General features: G+C 42.7%; 1 pseudogene; it reads left to right on the top strand.

The window, feature by feature from the left end:
• Positions 1–3,691: 3,691 nt before the first annotated feature.
• Positions 3,692–8,164, top strand: LOC110342975 (annotated as a pseudogene).
• Positions 8,165–20,792: the final 12,628 nt, after the last annotated feature.

Raw genomic sequence — 20,792 nt, 5'->3', positions numbered from 1 at the left:
CACGCTAGCGATCATTTTTGGATCTCTTGGTAACAGAAGAGTGCTGTTAACATTAGGCACAAGTGCTGCCAACAAGTACACTGAGAGGACAGGGCTAGGGAATTTCTCAAGAACTTGAAATGGGTGTTTAAATAGAAACAGCCTAATGCAATCTTACTTGGCAGACCTGTCCAAGAAGCATAGCTTTATTATCTTGGTGGATGAATTCCTTCTACAAATACAAGATCAACATGTCAAGGAAAGGAAGATGTATTGAAGACACTGCAAGCAACGCAAAAACTTTCTTTGTGATAAAAGCATGCACCGGATTGGGGGAGCATTAGGATGGACTCACTTGACATCAGCATAAAAAAATCTCCCCTTTCTCGGACTTTGAATGTGAGAGTTTGGTATTTTTTACTTACTTTTCCATTGCTGTGATAAAACACCATGACCCAAAGCAATTTAAGGTAGAAAGGGGTAATAGGCTTACCTGCAGCTGCAGAGAGATAGGGTTCATAATGGCTTGAGAGCAGGAGAAGGGAGCAGACAGATGAATTTCATCAGAATGGGAACAGGAAGTGGGGTGAGGCTATGACCCCTCAAAGCTTGTCCCCAGTGACATAATTTCTTAAGCAAAGTTGTACCTCCATGACTTCCTCAAACAGTGTCACGACCTAGGGACCAAGTGTTCAAACACAAGAGCCGATGGGGGACAATCCTCATTCAAACCACAACAGTAGTGAAATTTTCTAAGACTAAATTTAGTTTATCTGTATGTGATAAAGCTTTTAAAATTCATTTCATATTTTAATTAAATAAAAATTATTTATAGTCTATTGTGTATATTTGTAATTAGATCATTACAACACATTGTTTATATTTATATTATTAATATGGTAACTATTTAGACATTTAAAAATAATTTCCTAACAATTAATTGAGTATTTGTTTTCTGTACCATGCTGGATGATATTTGTTGACTCATTCAACAAATACTATATGATTGCCTTGGATGAACTGTCATGTGCTCTTGGCACAAGGGTGGGACACAGGTAGGCTATGCCTTCCTGAAGCTGACAGATCCTTGGTGTCCATATTTCCATGAAAATCTTTTCCTAGACCCAGTTTTCTTCATACCCCACCAACATCTCTCTCTTGAGTTTCAGGACATTCTGAATTCGTGTCTGAATAAGCCCACTTCTGCTCTCAGACCTCTCCCCTAACCTCTAGTAGAGGGCTGCAGCCCATATGTCTCAATATTTAACAGTTGTAAATCCAGTCAACAAATCATGCATTATAGCATCCTTCCTTGATAAATGTAACTTTACAGTGACTTAGAGACAGGTTGGAAACGTGGTTTTCCTGCCCATCCAATCCACGACATTCTTATCTTATTTCATGGGATGTTTTTAAGATCTGTGTGCACACTCCAGACAGTAGCCCATATCCATATTACTTCTCTCGTTCTCTCTCTCTCTCTCTCTCTCTCTCTCTCTCTCTCTCTCTCTCTCTCTGTCTCTCTCTCTCTCTCTCTCTCTCTCTCTCTCTGTCTCTCTCTCTGTCTCTCTCTCTCTGTCTCCCTTCCTCCCTCCCTCCCTTCCTTCCTCCCTTTTCTTCTTTCTTGTTTGATTTTTCAAGAGCATGGATCTTCCTTCAGGACTGTCCTCCCTAGTGGGTCTTACTGCCCTGACACTATGGGACCCTCTAGGCCTCGGGGACACAAAGTTTCTTGGGGTGCAGAGGCAGAGCTTAACCTGAAACGTGACAGATGATGCACGTGGCCTGTTGTAGGAGACAAAGACCAGCAGGGCTTATATTCCTTTCTGTATGTGTCATAGGAGAGATGCCAGAGGATCCAGCCCTGACAGGTTCCTTGAACTCCAGCAAGTGAGACATGATCCACGTAATACCTAAGAGGCAAACATAGACTCCCTACTCTAGTCAGCTACGTGCCACTATGATATCAAGCCAGAACCAGGCACCCGTCCAAAGACAGAAGGTACAAATCTGACAAGGAATGTTCCATCGTTGCTCCAGGTCTTGCTAGCAGCCTCTTCATGACAGAATAGCCCCCATTCTTTGGGGGCAACTGATCCTGGGAACTAGGGATTCAGGGTACAGTTGGGAGCCCAGCTGGAGTTCGGTGATTTCAGAGATCTTATGTTAGCAACAGGATCGTTTCACAGCCACACAGGGATGAGTGCTTTATAATCTTGAACCTTTATTTTTCTGGTCCAGCCTGGTCCAGCTGGGTGCTGGCTTCAGTTACAAGCATCAGAAGCCACAGGTGCCATGGGAACCACCAAGGCCAGCCCTGCCCACACCTCTCCCTGATCAAGGGAAGGGACCTCACTGGTATTTACAGACCTTTCTTAGAGCTGTGCAGCACACCTGCCAGGCATCTGGGACGTGGTGGATAAAGTAGAGCCACTCTTGAAGTCTATGAGAATGCTGACCAAGGACCAAAGTATTGATTCCCCGGGGGGAGGTCAATAGAAATGTGTCAATTCATATTAGAGGGTGGCTGGCTCTCAAAAGAATAATTGAAGGGACTCCCAAGGTTTCTCCAAATGCTAGGAAGCCTGTTTTGGAGTAAAGTAAAAATAGAGAGAAGGATTAGCATCTCATGTGCAGTTCTGCTCAGATGGGGACTAGCCAGTCAGGGTCCTCAAGGCCCTGGGTGGCAGGAAGAAATCCACACCTGCCCCCTCCCCCATGCAGTTCTGCTTAGGCAGGGTTCTCAAGGCCCTGGCTGGTTGGGGACATCCATGGGTCTCACGATAAGCAAATATGTGGTGGACAAATAGGAGAGAAAGAAAAGTGGGATAATTCATGCACTGTGGAAAGAGGAGAAAGGAAGAAATGAAGACATCGAGGGATAGGCTGAGGGGGAGGTCTGCTTGCCACCCAGGGCCGTGCAGATCTGAGTAGCCTTTGCTGCTGGGGCCATGGTGACAACCAGACCAGGGCTGTTGCAGAGGACCATGTCTGGGTTCATGGTTCTACCACAGCCAAAGTCTGTATTGATGTCTGTGGCCCATATTGCCACCAAAGGCCACATGAACGTTGTGGGTCTGAGCCACAACATGTAGTCTTATTGGTGTCCAGGGGCCGTGCTGCCTGCCGCCAGAGTCACCCAGATCTGAATAGCCAGGGCCCAAGTCTCTGCCAAGAGCTATGTCTGGGTTCATGGTCCAGCTGCAGCTGGGATCTGTGTTGATGTCTGTGGCCCGCCTCACTTCAGGGGGCCTAAGGAACCATGAAATCAGAGGGCCATGCTGAGCTGGCCCCCACCCCTCGCTGGCCCAGGGAAAGCTGGCCTCCCTCGCTGGCCCAGGGAAAGATGGCCTTGCTTCTTGCTGGACACTTCAGCAAGAGAGCTGGCCCCGACCCTCACAGGAGAGCTGACCCCTGCACTCGGGAGAGATGGCCTCCACCCCTCACCACAGCCAAGGCTGAACCGACCCTGAGGAAATGGGAGTAGAGTTGCTGACTCCATCTCCCGGCCTGAGGTGGGTGGCCCTAGGGGCCTAGACTGACCAGCTCAGATGCCTCCTAGACCTACAGCCAGACGTTGGATTGGCCGACCCTAACATTTTCCCCAGCTAGGACCTCGTGAAGGGACTGGTCCTGAGGAATACCCGAAGGATCTCTTAAGACTCGGGGTGGCCACGGGATATCCCAGAGGAGTTCCCGTGAGGATCCAGCGATGACTGTGAACCAGAAACCAGAGGCCTTGAACCTGTAAAGCTTGTTTAGCTGGGAACTCTGCCTAGGCACTCCCCCTTCCAGACCCTGCCTTCAGAAAGCCCGAAAAGCAGTGGCCCCCACCCCCAGCCTATAAGACTGCACCTACCGGGTATTTAAAACTGCCTCCTGGCGAGCGGCCACCAGGGGTTTCCTGGTCTCCTCTCAGCCTCATCTCTTGTGGTCAGGAAAATCACCTGGGAACGTTTCAGCAATAGACCTGGTCTTTTATTTTAATTCGACTTGATTCGGATTCCTGCATCAGCCGAGAGAGTTAGTGTCAGGGTATGGGAACCTTTCAAAGCTGATTGAACAAAATGGTGTACTGAGTGACACACTGAGGCCCCCGATGAACGAACTAGGATGAACGAAGGGGTAGGTATTGGAGAGGTGGGAAGGAAGAAGTGAAGGGAGCTTTTGTTGTTGTTGTTGTTGTTTGTTTGGGTTTGTTTCATTCTTGTTTTTGTTTGTTTGCTTGCTTTGTTTTCTTTTCTTTTGTGGGGGACACTTCAGGGGTGAGGGAAGAATTAGAGGTAATCAGGAGGTGAGCAGAATTGGGATACATGATGGGAAACTCCCAAAGAATCAATAAAGAAGTTAAATTTAAAAAAAGAAAATAGTTATGAGCCAATGTAAGGTAATTTTTTTTATCTTACAAAGTAAGTTCTCCCAAATATTGATATATCCCAAGGGGGACCACTTTTGGCTTCATCACAGGAAGACGACTTTTCAACTATGTTGACATTCACATTCCCTCTGGTTGAAAAGTCCTCACATTGTTGTTTTGAATGGTCCAACATTTTTAAAGTAAATTTTTCTTAAAAATTCAAGAAAAAGGAAAAGCATAACATCATGGGTGAGGAATTGTGGAAGGGGCCAGCTTAACACAACTGGAAGAAGGGAAAGGAACAGAGTTTTTCAGGACAGAACCTGTGATTTTTACCTCAGATTAAGCAGATACAAAAACTCTAAATCAGGAATTCTGTTTCTGTGTTTGTCCCAGACATTTAGACACTTCACAAAGGCGCACGCTTGTCAACACACACACACACACACACACACACACACACACACACACACAAATGCTGGAACTGAAGGCTCATGCCACCACCACCCAGCCTTTGTATAATTTTCATGCTAGCTAAAATCTCAGCTCCTTGATCACTCCAGCACTTACTGCTATAATCCTTCTCAACACCCAAAGATCCTGTGTGTAATGCTGTAAACATCTTGGTGTCAAATTTTATGTCTAGGTTTGAATATATAATTCGTATTCTGTAAGGCAGTTCTGAGCACACAATAAATATTTCATGGCCAATTGTTAATCACAGTGCATAAAAGGATGACATGTATTCATTTATATGCAATAAATTTCTATTGCAAGCCATTATGAGCTAGCCATTGTCCTAATCATGAGACATCAGTGACCATGTCCTTCTGTATTCTGTGAATATGTTTTTCTTATTGGTTGAAGAATAAAGCAGTTTTGGCCAATAGACAGGCAGAATTTAGCTAGGTAGGAATTCTAAACAAAGAAACAAGGAAAGGAAGAAAAAGGACAGTCATCATGTAGCCTCTAGGGAGGCAGGATCCAGGCCATCACTTGTAAGCAAAGGCCATGTAGAAATACATTGATTAGTAGAAATGGGTTAATAATTATGAGAGAGATAGCCAATAAGAAGCCTAAGCCAATGGCCAAACAATTACGAAAATATATCAAGTCACTGGATGGTTATTTCTTAAGGGGCTGTGGGCCTGGTGGGCAGGCAAAACTGGACCAGTGGGACTGAGATAGAAGGAGAAGATCTCCTTCAACATCTAGTCTCCTGCTCTCTTGGAATTCATATTAAGGGCATTTATTGCTATCATTGTTTTTGCTTTAGTGACATACATTTTAAGTCTTCAAATCCTTGAGCTCCACATCCATGCCAGAATTAAAAACATTTACAGCCTCCTGTAATTCTAGCTCCATAGGACCCAAAGCCCTTTTCTCAGCCCTCTACACATCTGCATGCATGTGTTTATAACTCCCTAAACACATGGTTTGCTTGTTTGTCTGTTTTTTCAAGACAGTGTTTCTCTGTGTAGCCCTGGCTGTCCTGGAACTAACTCTGTAGACCAGGCTGACCTGGAATTCACATAGCTCTTCCTGCCTCTACCTCCCAAGTGCTGGGATTTAAGGCGTGTGCCACCATCACCTGGCAACACATGTTAACTTTTCTTAAACAACTCTTTTAAAAAGTGGCAAATGCACCTGAAAAGGTCCCTGCACTAGGTCACACAGCAGCTGTCATGGCTGCTGGCAGACACTCTTCATCTTTTGCTGAGTTCACCCTTCACAGCTCAGATAGCCTTCTGCTGCCTTTTGACATATTCCTAGTGTGCTTTATGATCAAAGTGTTTTCTAAGCAGTGGTTCTCAAATGCTTGTGGCTCAGGACCTCTTTATACTCCCAAAAGTAACTCCTGATTTGTTTTATGGTTCAATAGTTATTTCCTCTATTATAAATTTATTTCTTTCATATGTGTTTATTTTTGAGGCAAGCTCTAATGCAGCATACGCTGGTCTCAAACTCACTATGTAGTTGAGGACAACCTTGAACTTCTGATTTTTTGCCTCCATCCCTGGGCTGAATTACAGGTGTGTCCTCACACCCAGTTTATGTGTTGCTGGGGATCAAACTTAGGGTTTTGTGCCTGTTGTATAAGCAGTTTACCAACAGTACTATATTCCCCAGCCCTCGTATTAAAAATTTACAATACTTATTAAATCTTTTAAGAGTAACCATACATTTTTGCATATTAATATCAATGACATTTTAATGAAAATAACTGCATTTTCCAAACCAAAAACTTCACTAAGAAAATTTATGAGCATATATATATATACGTATGCACATGTGTGTGTGTGTGTGTGTTGGTTTTTCAAGACAGTATTTCTCTGTGTGACCCCGGCTGTCCTAGAACTCACTCTGTAGACCAGGCTGGTCTAGAACTCATAGAGATCCACCTGTGTTTGCCTCCAGAGTGCTGGGATTAAAGGTGTGCACCACCACACCCAGCTTCCTTTTTTAAGCTTTCAGAGCTCCTTAATATTAGGTTTACTATGCTCTAACAGCATAGTAACGCAATGAATGATCTCATGTAAAAAAAAAATGGTCTCATGTAGATGTTGTGGTTGAAAAGTCCTATCTTTTCCACATGTTTCAGATTTTGAAATCTCATCAAAAGTAGACCAGTAGCCATTTGTTTAGTTGTGATGTGGTGTCTGATACTGTGTAAGTCTACTTTTCCTGTGGTGATATCTTTCTTGCATAGATAAAGCCTGACTGGGGGTCAGAGAATGTAACTTACCACTAGTTAACCACAGAGATCTGGAGGTCTGTACAGACAGACAGGAAGTGAGGTAGCTGGGCAGAAACAGTATATAAGCAGGGAGAAACAGGAAATCGCTCTCTGCTCTACTGAGACGCTTAGGAGGTAAGGTGTGCTGTGGCTTGCTCCTTCTCTCTGATCTCTCAGCATTTCCTTCTGTATCTGCCTCCAGCTTTTTATTATCTAGACCAGTTAAGAACTCCTTTTATATTTTCCCCTTTGGGTGACACTAATTCTGGGCCAATCTTGTACTGAGTGGCTATTTTATCCCTCACATATCTTGCATGGATTATTGATTACTGACTTCTGTAGGTAGAAGTACTGATGCACTTTGTTAAAAATGACATTCATTACATTACTACAAATTGCATCTGAAAAGTCTCCTTCTAAAAATGCAACAGTATTTGGAGAAAGGGCCTTTAAGAGGGTAATTAATTAAAAGAGACCCATAGGGTGTCCCTCTTCCACTCTACCCGTGTCCTCATATGAAGAGGAAACGAGGCGCTTCTGGGAGAGCTCTCCGTGCACAAGGGCAAACCCTTCAAGGCCAAGTACAAGCTCACCAACCACACCCAGGTGCACAAAGCTGCATTTCCTGGCCTGCAACATGGTTTTTCTGGGCTCTGAGAGCCTGGAGATCCACAAGCGTACTCCTGCGGGGGAAAGACCTTTCTAAAGTGAATTTGATTGCCAATCGCAGTGATTGAAAAAAACACTCCTGTGTCCATACCAGTGTCGACAAGCCTTACTACTGTAAGATTTAATGCTGTGATAAATTTTACATTCACCCAACACATGAAGATTCACTGCAAGACACCACAGCTTCTCCAGACTATTGTCAGTGGGGACTCTAATGAGTGACCCTTTGTCACCTGAGCTGCAACCAACCAGGAGTTGTTCCAGCACTCTGTTCCTTCAGGTAACCAACCTCAATGGTTGGTCATTGGCCAGGCCATTGGGTCTCAACCCATGTTCACACACTTTCCAGCAAAGTAACCACATCTGAATTTGAACAAGAGGAAATGTATGGGAACCCTGAAGTTGTGCAAACCGTATGTTAGAATTATTTTTAGTGAGTGAGACAGCATGGGAGTCCTTGGAACGTGTCCTAACCTGAGATGATGCTGAGCCTGAGACAAACTGGTGACTCAGACTTGCCACCAGGTCTAATTAGCCCTATTTATTCAATATGAAACCCTATGGCGTTTGTACATATAACTAATTTAACTAAAATACTTTTTCTCTCTTTAAAAAACAAACAGAAAGCTGGGTGGTGGTGGTGGTACACACCCTTTAACCCCAGCACTTGGGAGGCAGAGGCAGGCAACTCTCTGGTCCACAAGGCTACACAGAAAAACCCTGTCTCAAAAAAAAAAAAAAGACACACTGTAGGAGGATACTTAGGACTGCATCATTAGCCATGTGGGCCACTAATAATAATAATAATAATAATAATAATAATAATAATAATGTTTTAAAACCATGAAAGTAGGCGTGGAGGTGCTTGGAAAGGTGAAGACTGTAGGGAGTGCGAAGGGGACAAGACAGTAACAGCCTGAAAATAGGATTAAAATGCATTGTGCATACATGTGAAAATGTCATAATAAAACCCATTGCTATGTATAAAAAAAGAATGACCATTATGGGCTGGCAAGATGGCTCAGTAGGTGAAGGTGCTGACCACCAAACCTGAGGACCTGAGGCTTACCCACAGGATCCATATGGTGGTAGGTGAAAACTAATTCTCGGGAACCGTCTTCTGACCTCCACATGTGTGTCATGACACGTGTGTACACCCTAAATGAATAAGTGACTAAGTAGATGTTATAAAAATAGAAACACATTCAGAAAAGAAAACCCAGGACTGGGGATGTAGATCAATGGGAGAGAGCTTGCCTGGCTTGTGTGAAGCCCTGGGTCCAGTCTCTAGCACTGAAAAAAAAAGTAATAGCAAATAAAAGAAAGCAACTGAGTTGGACTTGTACATTGTAGGACAGGCCTGGAGGTGGACTGTAGCAGGGAAAATGAGTGTAGAATTAGGATATACCCTGTGTGTGTGTGTGAGAGAGAGAGAGAGAGAGAGAGAGAGAATGTATTAAAGGGAAAAAGAGAACATTAGGCCAGAACCTAATGCAGAAGGGAAGCAGGCCCTGTCTATGTCCCAGTGCTTGTCGGATCCTTTGTCACCATAAGAAGAGCTGCTTTTGAGTCTCCTTGTTGAGCCTGACTGTAAAGGCCTCGTCATTGTAAAGCACACACTTGCCGCACTGCCAGGCAATCCTGGGCGGTGCCTGTATCCAAAAGTCTTTGTTATACACATACCCCAAAACTTTAATTTTTTAAAAATTATCATTTTGTGATTTTGTTATTAATCTCACTGTAGCACTATTTTTGTACAAGATTGTTTTTCAGTATCTTTCCTTGTATGATTTAAAGAACAAGTAAAAACCAAACAAAATCCAGCTACTTTAATATAGCTGCATACATCATGCTGCCAAACCCTCTTTAACACTACTGTATTAACCTGCTTTCTTTTTTAAAGAAGGTCTTCATTTTTAATGCATTTTTCTTTCACCTGTGCCATGAACACTAAATCCTCTTCTATTTTAAAATGATAGTGTAAAATATATATGATTTATATGACAAGAGGAGGAGTTGCTATACAGGTTAAAAGTTTTAAAAGGTTTATAGTTCCCAGCAATCACTGATGAATGTGTAACCTTTGCCAGAGCTGTCAGGTCAGGATATAAAGAGTCAAGGACTTGGCACAGTAACTCTTACTCAGTGTATGTTCAGTTGGTACAACACATCTCTTGGGCAAACTGTAGCCCAGCAGAAATATCACACCCATATACTAATGAACACTGATTTACCCTCAGAGATCTTGAAGACATGCCCCCCACCCCTAGGACTTGTAGGGATCTGCTTTGTGTGCTGTGAGTGATTGGTGTAGTTTTGTCATTGTAAATGACTGTCTGTGAATACTTTTATTTGTACAGATTTTTAATTCATTTACTTTTAGAGATTCCCTCTCTTTTTTTTTCTGAAACAATTCAAAACACACCAAAGAAATACACTATACATTTTGGTGAAAAAATTGTCATTTATGATCCATGATTTATTTAAGAAAAAAAGAAGAGAAAATATAAAATACACTTTTAAATGTCCTTGAATGGGCAAAGTAATGTGGCAACCAAAGACGCTTCCTGAGGGTCTTTTTGCCTCATGTCGATGAGATTACGAAGTTTACAGAATACCTCAGGGCACGGTTTCGTTACTTAGGTGCCTTTCAATGTTGTTATCATAACCATGGCATGGCAGGCTCTTCTCTACAAAGAGAAAGATTTCGAATATAAAATAATTCTACATAAAAAGGAACAGCCAGACATTATGGCACAGAAAAGCAATCCCAGTTATCAGGGCCTAAAGCAGGGGGGTTACAAAGTCAAGGCTTCCCTGGACTACGGAGTGATTTCATGGTTAGTTGTGCAACTTAGTGGGATTTTGCCTGAAAACACAAGGTAAAAGCAAGAGGCTAGAACACACAGCCCAGTGGCAGAATGCTTGCCTGTTGTGCTCTGGGCCACAGTACTACACCCAAAAAGCAGAAGAGATTAGAGCACACTGATGCCAGGTCATGGATGAAAAGGGAGGCGATAGCAAGAGAGAAGCCGCCTTGCATGGAAGGAAAGGCCTCAGAGGAGACCAGGTTCATAGCATCTCCCCCTGGGACATGTCGCCTCAATATTGTTCAGCCACTCAATCTGAGATGTTTTACTTCAGCAGCACTGGGAAATAAATATGGAATCTCTCACTGCATCTTCTCTCAGATGACCTTTGTACCTTGTGTCCCTTGAAAGTCAGCTCTGCCTCTTTTTCTGGTGGGACAGCTCAAGCACATGAGTCTTACTGGCCTTCTGGCTGAGCTGGCTAGCCTCTCTTAGTAGTTGGATCGGTGTCTATGCACAGACTTGGTGTGCCTTATCTACCCACAGATCTGCTTCTCTGATGCATTATGAGTAGGCCTCTGGGTGTGTCTCAGAGTGCATTTTCTGCTCCAGTGCAGGGTTCAGTAGTGGATGTTTAAATGAACAGATGAATGGAGGCAGCACAGTGATTACTGACTATCCTTATCCTTTGCTTCTGTCCAGCTGCAACACCCCCACTCCTGGTACCAATGTCTGTCCCAGCATCCCTCTAAGTCTAAGTGCACTTCCATTCTGATAGATTCGAGTCCCAGGACCTCCTGGCCCATGGTCATAACTTCCTGTGTAATATCAGTTTAGGTATCATGTTAACAACTTTATCACAGTGTGAAAATGTGCTATTTTTCCTATTGTACATAGTCAGCAATGAACTACAGTTAAACTTTCACTGGGCACAGGCTGAAGGAAAATAAATTTAACTTCCCATTAGAATGACACTTTTATTCTTTAGAAAATATATACGCTCTCCCCAAGATGTTCACCAGACAAAGTTGTACTTTTGTGTGTCAGTAAATCCATTTGTTAACTTTACAAATACCCACTAAATGCTACTTCTGGGGCCAGAACAATTTAGATGTTAAGGATACAGCAATGAACTAGAGGAATTACTTTGGTATAAAACTCAATGGTGTATCTTGTTTTAAAACCATCCCACAAAAAAACTTTAGTAGAATACATTAAATGTTTCAATAAGTTCTACAATTGAACAGTATTGAAAATATTTTAATATTACAGTACAATAAAGTTCAAAATTAAATATAAACCAGAGCATCATTTGTGTTTCCTGCCATATAGAAAGAAAACAAATGCTTTTAACACTTGCTTCTTTAAAGTCATAGTTCAAAGTGGTAGTCACATTTTTTCTTCACTTGCTAACCATCTCCCCATTTCCCCCCTACACGCTTTTATTTGTCCTATTTCCTACCCACCGGTGCTCTGTGGGAATAAACAGAGCCAAGGAGTCATGAGGTCCCTGAGGTTGGGAGGAGTGACTTCTCAGGGAGCCCTGTTAATGAGACCCTCCACCTTCCCAGGCCTCCTCCTCTTTTCCTTTTGTAGCTGGACAGTGAGGGTTCCCTCTCTCCTTATCCTTGACTCATTTTGTTGTTCCTCTCTCCTGAGAGCATTTGTGACACAAGCGCCTATTTTGTCTCTCCACACTGTGGCTGTGCCTCAGATTGTTAACTCAGCCAGCTGCTGTAGCACCACTCGCTCCAGATCTTTCTTTCCCCGATTTCTACATCTCCAACAAATCCAGCTGGTGCAAGGAAAGGTTATATTTATCTGTGAGACATGCTGTAAGACAGAGAGAGTAAAAGAAGATGAAAAACACATATTTTGAACAGAGAGATTTGAAAAGAAGATGAAATAATAAAATAAGAAGGAGTTAGCTATCAGAAAGCCGTATGAGGTGGAAGAGAATGCATGGTTCCCTGCTTTGTGAACAGTCCCTCCCTATCCACCCACACCTTGGAGTCTGCTTTTGGAACACCCTCACTTTACCCTGTGGTAGGTAATGCTTTACATGGCTTGTTTTCATTAAATTTCGGGTACTTTGAGATAAAAATAGGTATGTTTCTATCTCAATCTTTAGCAGTCAGCACAGTGCTCAGAAAACAACTGGTGCTCAATGGACAGGGGATTGTTTCTGAAAGGAGAGAGAGAGAGAGAGAGAGAGAGAGAGAGAGAGAGAGAGAGAGAGAGAGAGAGAGAGAGAGAGAGAGAGAGAGAAGAGTGAATTGGAATCTTAAAAAATTAACCAGATAACCCCCAGAAACAGCTGACCTGACAAGGGTTAGCTCTTGAATCCCAGACTGATGCCTGAGAATCCAGGGAATCCAGTATGGGACTGATCAAGAACCCCTGAATGTGGGTGTCAGTGAGGAGGCCCAGGTAATCTATTGAGCTTTGGGTAGTAGATCAATATTTATCCCGGGTATACAAATGGACTTTGGACTCCCATCCAACAATGAGAGACACACTCCCACCCTGAACTCTTGGGGGAGGGTCCAGGTCCTGCCCTGGATGAAAAGACAGACTATGGGCACCCCCATGGACAGCCTCACCCTCCCTGGGGAAATGAGGGAATACTGGGGGGGTTGGTGGGAGGGCACGGGAGGACGGGAGGGAAACGGAGAGGGACCTGGAATTGACATGTGAAGCAACCTTGTTTCTAATTTAAATTTAAAAATAAAAAATATAAAAACAATTTAACCAGATGGTGCAGAGAGGTTCCTGGGGTGTGTCTTCTGTAACCATAATGTTATATTTTGCCTCTGACTTTTGGGAAAGATTTGAGTATCATTTATTGGGGGGGAGTGGAATGAAGATGCAGATGATGAATTTTAGAGCAGCATTTTTTTCACTCCCATATCCTCTTTAGGCTGTAAGAATGAAAACAAGTTTAATTAATCACCAAGTATGAACAAGTGTGAACAGCCTTTGAATTTACCACGAACTGTCTTGGTGATTTTTTTTCTTTAAATATAGATCACTTCGCAGATTTACATGTCATCCTTGCAGAGGCAGTGGTATAAAACTCAATGGTGCATCTTGTTTTAAAACCATCACATGAAAAGCTTTCATAGAATACAATTTTGGCATACGAGCTGTTGAAGCAGTCATGTTCCAGGGATATTTGAAGAATGAAAGATGAACAAAAGAATGAACACAAATAGGTCTTCGGTGTCTTTAGTAAGAATCGCAAGAAGGCTATCCCACCAGCCATCACCAGACAGGAACATGGTCAGCATCACACACAGATGCATCTCAGAGATGGCTCTTCCATCTGTAGACTGAGGAAGCCGATGGGGTATGCTGGCAATGAGCTGTGACATTCCGATTTTGCCACAGTTAGAGCATCTCCGTCAGTATAAGATTTCCCAAACAGTTAGTATTCTGTTAACATGGAGGAAGACAGAATTCAAGATTTTTATATCTTCTGAAACAGATGGTTATAATTTAAACTTCATGAAATATGGGGGGGGCACTGTGGAGAGAAATGTAATCAAAAAACCTGAAAATCCCAGTTTCGTGTTTTCCAGGCCAAAGCCTGCAGGATGGCTGTATAAATAGTTCTGAGACTCTCATCTATTTGCCTTCCTTCCTGGAGATAATCTGTGGAGTGTCTGTCTGGACACATCTAATGGTTAGCCAGATGGCATTTCCAGAATCACTCCTTCTAGAAGCCCCAGATCTTATCAGATACAATGGTCTGATCTCAAGCTGGTGGAGAGGAAGCAGTAGAAAAGCAAAGGAATGAAGGCAGAGGAAGAGGATAAAGAAGCTTACAGGAAACATTTAGTTTTAAATGCAACAGTTGAGGGCAAGACAAGAAAAGCCTTGTGTGCATTGACTGTCACAGCTCTTACACAGCGTTGCCCTGATCCCGTCTTAAACACACCTAGGTGTGTCCCAGCTGTGGTCTGCATGCCGTTGAGGGCCCACAAGACTTTCCTAATTTGAAGTCAAATAGGTTGCAAAGCAGCCGGGGTTCAGGCAGTTGCAGGCTCAGTTTACGCTGGTAACAAACCTTGGGGTGTCTCCTGTAAGGTGTTGCTTTAACAGAAATGCACAATGCAAGAGACACGGGGTCATGGTAGCTGCCACCAAGATCAGAGAAAGTTAGGAAGCCAGTAATGTGCTATGGTGTTTAAGTCCCTGGAAGGCAGTCCCCAAGAAGGTGATAAATGATGGAGTTGTGGCAATGACACGAAAGCTGCAGGGAGAGCCCCTGGAAGACAGATGTTCCAGCAACAGGGGAATTACCCAGGGAAACCTTTAAGCAGAATGTAAAGTAAGCCAAGGGAGTAGCCATGTGGAATAAGGTTGTTTAGTCTGAGCCTCTTTCATCAGGTATCTGGGAAGTGTGTAACACCCCTCCCCATCATCTTTAATCAGGAACATAGAATTGAGTTTATCTTTCAAGCTCTGAACTGTTTTTTGGACAGGGTCTCATCCTGTAGCCCAAGCTGACCAGAAACACACTATGTAGCAAATGCTAGCCTTGGACTGAGACACTTAAATCCCTTCTACCCAGTCACCTCATTGCTGGAACTATAGGAATGCGCCACCACTCACAGTAAGACTTGAACTTTTGATCAATGCCGCAACAGTTCATCTGGAAACTCTTAGAGACAGAATAATAATTATGGGATGCACATGGACCTCCGAGTTCAGGGCTAGATGCAATGGTTTGGAGGTCAAAGGGTCCTGTGATAGTTTGTGAGCTTGAATGGATATATGATCATCATGGAAACACACCTCTGAGTCAATGAAGGTGTTCCCAAGAGCTTTACCTGAAGAGGAAAGCCCTGCCTGACCCTGGGTGGTGCATCCCATGTCTGGGATTCTAAGCTGAATAAAAGGAGAAAGGGAACTGAGCACCAGCATCCGTCTCGCTCTGCTACCTGACTCGGGTTCAGTGTGACATCACTTTACCCTCCTATTGCCATGCTGTCCCCACTATGATTGACTGGATCCCTAGTGCCTTCTCCTGAAATTGCTTCTTATCAGGTCATGATGATGAGAAAAGTATTAGTGCATCCCACTGCCCAACACAGTTCATCTGGACATATTGTGGACCTTCAAGAGATGGGGCTTGTTGGTGGCTCATGCCTTTAATCCCACACTCAGGAAGCAGAGGCAGGCAGATCTCTGTGGGTTTGAGGCCAGCCTGGTCTACAGAGAGAGTTCCAGGAACTTCGAAAAAAAACCGAGAGAGAGAGAGAGAGAGAGAGAGAGAGAGAGAGAGAGAGAGAGAGAGAGAGAGAGAGAGAGAGAGAGAGAGAGATGGGGCTTGGTGGGAGGTGCTTGGGTTATCAGAGGTATGTCCCTAAAAGCAACTGTGGGACACTGGCTGCTTCTATTTTCTCCTTATCTTAACCTCTGCAGTGTTTTGCTCCGTCATACATTTCTGTCATGATATGCTGCCCCTATCAGAAACCAGAGCACAAAGGTCACATGATTCTGGACTGGGACTTTCAGAATGAACCTATTCTCTTTACAGGTTAATTATCTCAGACTATTTCTTTGTAGTGACACAAAGCTGGCAAAAGAGGTGGAGTCTTTATATTTGTGACAGGGAGTTTTGTCAGCTGGACACGGTCTAGAATCATGTGGGAAGAGTCTCAATGAGAAATTACCTAGATCAGTCTGGAACACGGGCCTGTCTGGGAGGGGGGAGCATTATCTTGATTGTGGTGGTTGAGGTGTAAAGACTCATACTATGGGCGGCTCCATTCCCCAGGCAGGGCGTTCTGAACTGTCTAAGAGTAGAAAAAGCTACCTGAGCATCAGCATGCATGCATGAATTCACAGCTCTCTGGTCTTGACTGTGTGACAGGACCAGTTGCTTCCAGCACTTGTTTCCTTGGCCTTCCATAATGACAGGCTGTGACCTGGAGGTGTCAGTCACATTGACCTCGGCTACCTCCAGTTGGTTTGTCAGGGTGTGGTATCACAGCAACAGAAAATAAAATAAAGATAATATTCATCTTATTTAATGTTCGATATTGTTATTAAAAACATTCAAAAATGGTAACTGTAACATTTATTTCTGTTTGTACCTAATTGCTCCTGGACACATCAATTAGTTCCAGTAATTTGAACACTGAAATTATTTTTCTAAGCATCAAACTCAATAATTTTCAGTAAAAGAAAAAGCTTTTCTTGAAAGTAAACCTATTTTATTCATTCTTAAAGTTAATTTATTTTTCACTTTTCATAATACTGGGATTGAACACAGAGTTTTGTGTGTATTATATAAACTCTCTCACACTTGTTGCTCTAGTCCCCAACTAATTTGGAATTAATTCTGAACCAACATAGGCAAAAAGTGAAAAAAATTTGAATTATAAGAAAACAAAATGGTAATAAGTCATATCTTATGAGGCACTTAGAAAAAATTATAGTCTTGAATGTGCATATTTTAAGAGAAATGATGTAAAATTGGTAACCTACGCAGAAGACACAAAGAGTAGGGCATATGAAGATGGAGGCAGAAACTGGGATGGTGCTTAAAATGGCCAGAGTTACGGAAGATACATGAAACATTCTCCCTGAGAGTAGGCAGAATGAAATAATCTTGCTAATTGTTAGATTTAGGACTTCTGGTCTGCACAACCGTGAAAGCAGACATTTGTTTTGTCAGTCTCAGGAAAACTAATACAGAATCTATCCATGAATAACCTATTGCAAAAACCACACTCACAGAAAACTGGAGAATGTCTTCTCCAAAACCAAGGCAGAATTGGGAACAACCATTCACTTCCTGAAACATCTAGTAGAAGAAAGAAATGTCAGGAACAGAGGGAAAGGTTGAGGAAATACCACTTTAAAACATCCATAAAGGAAAAAAAAATAGATGCACATGACCACAGCTTCCAAGAGGTGAAACACAAGAATCTATAACACAGGGCTAGAATATGGCAGCTCAAGAAAAGGGCTTGCTGTGCAAGCATGACGACCTGACACTGGGTTTCCAGCACCCACATAAAAACTCAAGTGACTAGAAGTAGTAAGTTCCATGCTTAGTTAGAAACCCTGCCTCAAAAAATAAGGTGAATGTCTGGGCGTGTAGTTAGTGATAAGTGCTTGCCTCACATGTATGAGGCCCTAAATTCAGTTCCAAATACTACTACTACTACTACTACTACTACTACTACTAATAATAATAATAATAATAATGATAATAATATGAAGAGTGGCAGAAGATACATGACCTTGATGTTGATTTTTTACCTCCAAATACACACACACACTCCCTGAATACCACCCTTACCCACACAAAGAAAAGAAAAAGAATCCATGACTGAGATAAACACTAAATATATGGAGAATATGAAGAATCTATTTGATGAAACTAGAGCAGAAATTTTCCCAACTTGAAGGAAAAAATGACATCCAAGAACAGGAGTAACTTTTATAAATTGACAGGGAATAATGTCTTGTGATATATTAGTTAAGATATATTAGTTACTTTTACATTCCAACACCATGAACAAAGCAACTTATAGAAGAAAGAGTTTATCTGGGATAAAGCTTTCCAAGGGGTAGGAGTCTGCCATGGTGGATAGGCATGATGGCTGAAGCAGCAGCTGCGAGTTTACATCTGGAACCACAAGCATAAAGTAGAGAGTAAACTGGGAAGGGTGCATGGCTCTAAAATGTCAAAGCCTGCCCAAGTGACATATTTCCTCCAGCAAGGACAAACATCCTTAATCTACCCAAGCAGTGCCACCAACTGGGTACCAAACTTTCAAATGCCTGAGACTATAGAGGGCATCTCATTCAAACCACCACACAAGACAGATATCAAAAATGCAAAGCAAAGAAACAATATTACAAGCTGTAAATGATGAACATGAATTCATCTACCAAGGCAAACAACAGCAGAATGACATCAGATCTCTCATCAGCAACCCTAAAAGCCAAGAGAGCAATGGACAAGGCTTGATTGCCACATCCAGCAAAGCTGTCTTTTGACACTGATAGAGAAATAAAGACATTTCAAGACAAACACAAACTAAGGCAGTTCGTGGACACCAACCTAGTACTGCCAAAGATACTTGCAGAACACTATACATAAACGAGGGAGAATGATAGTTTTACCATGGGAGAAAAGGAATGAAGACATTTCATGTGTGAACTATATGAACAAAGGAGAACTAGTAAGGAATCCACCATGTTCAACACAGTAAAACAGAAAATCCCTAGTACTAGTATCGGAGGGAGAAAAGTACAAGCAATAATCCAACCAACCAGTAAAATTAAAGGAACTAATAAACACCTAACCATGGGAACTTTAAATTCAGATGGCCTAAACTCACCAGTAAAGAGACACAAGAATAGCTGACCTGACTGGAAAACAAGATCTGGCCCTGTAAGATGGCTCAACAGATAACAGCACTTGCCACCAAGTTTAACAATTTGAATTTGACTCCTGGGACCCACTTGATGGAAGAAGAGAACTGACTCCCTCAAGCTGTCCTCTGACCTCCAGGTTTTATGGCACATGAGCAACCACATACATACACACGCATGCACACATAATAAATGAAAAAAACCAAGATCTAATGAGGCTCTAACTACTGCCAACAATATCTATTAGTCAGCGAGTTTGTATAGCCAAGTACTTAGGGTCCAGGCAGAGAGGTATGAAAGCCTGCACAGTTCACATTCCCAGGGCCATAGACAGTGATCAATGGCATCTACAGACACTGGTAAGTGTCACAGGAGAACTGCAGAATGCCCTGAGATGAGGAGCAGGAAGACCACCCAATCAGAGGTGCTGGGACAGCTCCCCAGGACAATATGTTATTCTGAGAACTGAAGGAAAAGTAGGTCTACCCATACCTAGAGACTGGCAGAGAGCAAGCCAGGTATGGGAGACAGCAAGCACGTAGCCCAAGATGTGAGACAGCCCAGACAGCCTGAGTAGTTGAAAGAAGTTTGGCTATGTATCCAGAGCACACTGATATCAGGAAGGAGAGGTTGACAGGGGTGGGAACACACACAGGCCTTTTAGAACACCCACTGCACTTTGAATTAGAATCTTCTGGGCAGAGGGAAGCAAAGGAAGAGTTTCAAGCAGGAAAGTAACCAAAGCAGCCTGTTCCAACACACCTGAACTAAAGCCTCTCTTCCCGAAGCTACCAGGAGCTCCTCATGCCACGGCTTTCTCTGCTTTACTGAGCAGAAAGATAAGAGTATCCACATCCTGCCATGATTCTGCTAAGGTTCTCTTACTAGTTCCTGTGGATGTAAACTAGAGTCTGGGCTCCTCAGCTATCATCTGGCCCTTTTCTTAACTCATCCTACATGCAAACTCAATTGTTGACTGGGTGGAAATAGAAATTTCTCATAGTTTTGAAGGTTGAATGTTCAGTGTGTGTATATTTACAAATGTTCTGTTTTCTTGATAAATTGTTCCCTTTATTAATATGAAGTGAACGTCTTTGTCTCTTCCTCCTTGTTTTGGCTCTGAGTCTATTTTATTAGCTATCAGAACATCTACACCAGCTGGTTTGGGGTTTCTATCCACTAACAGATTGACTTCCATATCAAAATACTAAATCAAAACTTAGTCTGTGTGTCTTTGCCAGTTAGGTGTGTTTCAGAGACAACAGGACAATGGGAATAGAAATGACAAAGACACAATGACAAAACAATACTATAAATCCATGCCTGTCCTTCCCTAAACCATTCTAAATCAAAGGTCAGAAAACTAGACAATCCCAAATAATGGCAGCATTTTTGTAAATGCAGTAGTTTTATTTGAGAGAAAGAGAGGGGGTAAGGGAGAGAGGGAGGGGTGTTGTTGTTGTTAAACCCAAAAATTGCAGGGAGGAATGCAAAATCCAATTGTCCAGTTGAAACAATCTTTATTTTGGGGTGCATCTAGGACTGAATAGTCCAACTGCCTTTCTGTAAGTAAAGTTTTAGAGAGTAGTCCATGCTGGCCTCTCCTTTTTATAGGAGAGATAAGGTGTTCACTGTGGTGAGTTGACTGTTATACACTGTTAAAAACATTGAAAGGGGAGGAACAGGTTAGGGATATACATCATGTGAATAGGGTCCCAAGTTTAGTGTAGGTTGAAAAACATCTTTTGTGCTTTAAATCAATTCTAAGAAACAGGAGTTCATTCTCAATTAGAAATAGAGGCAGGCAGATCTCTGTGAGTTTGAGACCAGCCTGGTCTAC

Source organism: Mesocricetus auratus, unplaced genomic scaffold, assembly GCF_017639785.1.
Source record: "Mesocricetus auratus isolate SY011 unplaced genomic scaffold, BCM_Maur_2.0 Super-Scaffold_100676, whole genome shotgun sequence".
Classification (NCBI taxonomy): domain Eukaryota; kingdom Metazoa; phylum Chordata; class Mammalia; order Rodentia; family Cricetidae; genus Mesocricetus; species Mesocricetus auratus.
This window is presented reverse-complemented; position numbering and strand designations above follow the sequence as displayed.